Source organism: Melospiza melodia, chromosome 6, assembly GCF_035770615.1.
Source record: "Melospiza melodia melodia isolate bMelMel2 chromosome 6, bMelMel2.pri, whole genome shotgun sequence".
Classification (NCBI taxonomy): Eukaryota; Metazoa; Chordata; class Aves; order Passeriformes; family Passerellidae; genus Melospiza; species Melospiza melodia.
In genome coordinates this window covers 53282802-53285106 of record NC_086199.1, presented here as the reverse complement: position 1 = coordinate 53285106, position 2305 = coordinate 53282802, and positions in this window count along the sequence as shown.

The window sequence follows — 2305 nt, the reverse complement described above, 5'->3', positions numbered from 1 at the left end:
ACTGCATGGAGAACTACAGGGAGCTAATGCAAGGTCAAGTATCAGCAACACAGCACACACAGCTCAAGCTCATCTTCCTGGGTATAATGGGAAGCTGAAGGAGCATAATGTTGTTTTTGCTATCCCTACTTGTACAACACTTGCACACTGTAAATATTTGTAAGCCATCAGACCCAGCAGCACATGCTGTAACTACAAAAGCTAGGTTTGTTACAGCCACGGGAATTCTTCCCAGGGAAGCACAGAGAGGTGGGCGGAACAGGATCTCAGGAGCAGCTGAGCTACCACCACGCTGGGGCAGCTTCACAAACATCCAGACAAAGCAGGTGACTGTCAAATCCCTCCTGAAACAGCTCTCCAGCAAAGAGGAGCCTGCTCCCTCCCAGATACAGTGCTCAGAGCTAGGGAGCAACCCCAAGTCCAAACTACAGCTTCTCCTACAAGTAGCACACAGCAATTACACAGCATCAACACTTCGCTCCTCTCAGCCATTTACATATTTGAGTATTGGTTTTAAAAGTATTTGTCTGTCTCTTGTTGATCTGAACAAATTGCTTACTCTAAAGTTCTTCTAAACTCACAACTTTCATGTCTTAAGACCCCTGTTCTTGTCCTGTAATGAACACCTTCCCCCAACTATTTATTTTAAAATGTCCAAAACGGACAGAGAGAGATACAAAGGGAAGTACTATTACAAGTTACAGCAAAGCAATTATCTTTTGATCTCTTTCAGATGCTGTTAGCTCATTCAATTCTCAGTACACTACCAGCCCCATAATATTTGTCACCTAATATTACTTTTTCCCTGCCATATATTGGTGAATTTTAACAGTGCATATTTATCTCAAATTGTACTTTACTAATTTTGGTGATTTGCCCCAGTTTATCAAGGTCATTTTGAAACAGCATCAAATAGAGTGTATTGCTTAGAGACAGACTACAAAGCCAATTTTACTCCTCCACCCTTGAACCCCAAATTATTCCTACCTGGAATTCAGAAAACAAGTGGTTCTGCATATTTGTAACAACTTCAGATTATATCAAAACCAGATGATTCCTGGAAAGCTCACAAGAGTTATATACATTTTTAATTAGACAAAAAATCTAGTGGAAGAAAAAAATCATTAACACCTATATGGACAATATAGGCAAACAGCTATTTTTATTTTGTTTTCCATAAAAACCCCAAGACAGAGCGCTGGAATGATTGAATCTGATGAAAGCACCATGTTAAACTACAGAAGCTGGGGTAACACCCTATATTATTCCTGTTATACAGGCAGGTGAAAAGATAAACTATCTAGCAAGATAAGAAACAGCTCTGAAATGCAAGGTAAAGGTAACTAATCTATACCCTGCACCATTTTCCTACAGACTCTCTTTTTTTCTTTTATATGTCCATTTAAATTTTTTTTCTGCACTTTAAGAAGTGCTGGAGGGACGCAAACCAATATTCCCCAAAATGTGTCACATTCATAGCTGAGTGTGCCTGTGAGGTTCATCACTGTATTTCTGTATTTTTACCAAAAGAATCAAAAACACTTCAGTTGAATCCTTCCTCTCCTTCCACTCCTAAATCTTTAAGCAATAAAAATTAATGGCAAACCAGGAAGAAAAAAAAATACATGAGGAATCTCAAATTAGCCTTAATTAGGTGATTAAGGTCTTCCTTCAGAAGCTAGAAAAATCTGATCCTGATTTAATAACACAAGGTGATCTCTATGCTCTGGCTTTCACATGCTCCACCTAAGCATCTACAACAACCACTGCCAGAGGCACCTGTTCCAGAACTGATTTTGTTCTATCCTTAGTAAAACCCCACCTTCCAAACCACTATATGCTACCAGAGAATACCATGGACTCTGCTAAATTATGTGTACAATCTGCCCCAGCTGAAATGCTCTGAGAATGCTTTTCCACCAGTCTCTTGAGGAAAAGAGAGATGAAGGAATACCTGGTTTGTAGAGATGGAAATGCAAATGAAAATCAACCTTCTCAAAACCATCAATGCTCAGTTCCAATGAGGTTTCACCTTAAAACTGGGTGTGCCTGGTTTCACCTTAAAACTTGGCACAGAGGAGGCTATGTGCCTCCAGAACTGGAAAATAACAAAGCAGTGATCTTTAGCTCTGCATTTTGAAACCAAGCACTTATATCTCACTTGCACGCAACCTCCTCCATGGGCTCAGCCTTTAACTGGCAAAAACAATGGGAACAGAAATGCCTGGCACTGCAGAAATCAGTAACAAGGGAAAGGCAAAAACAAACCACAGGAATCATTTCAACACCCCAATTATTTTCATGG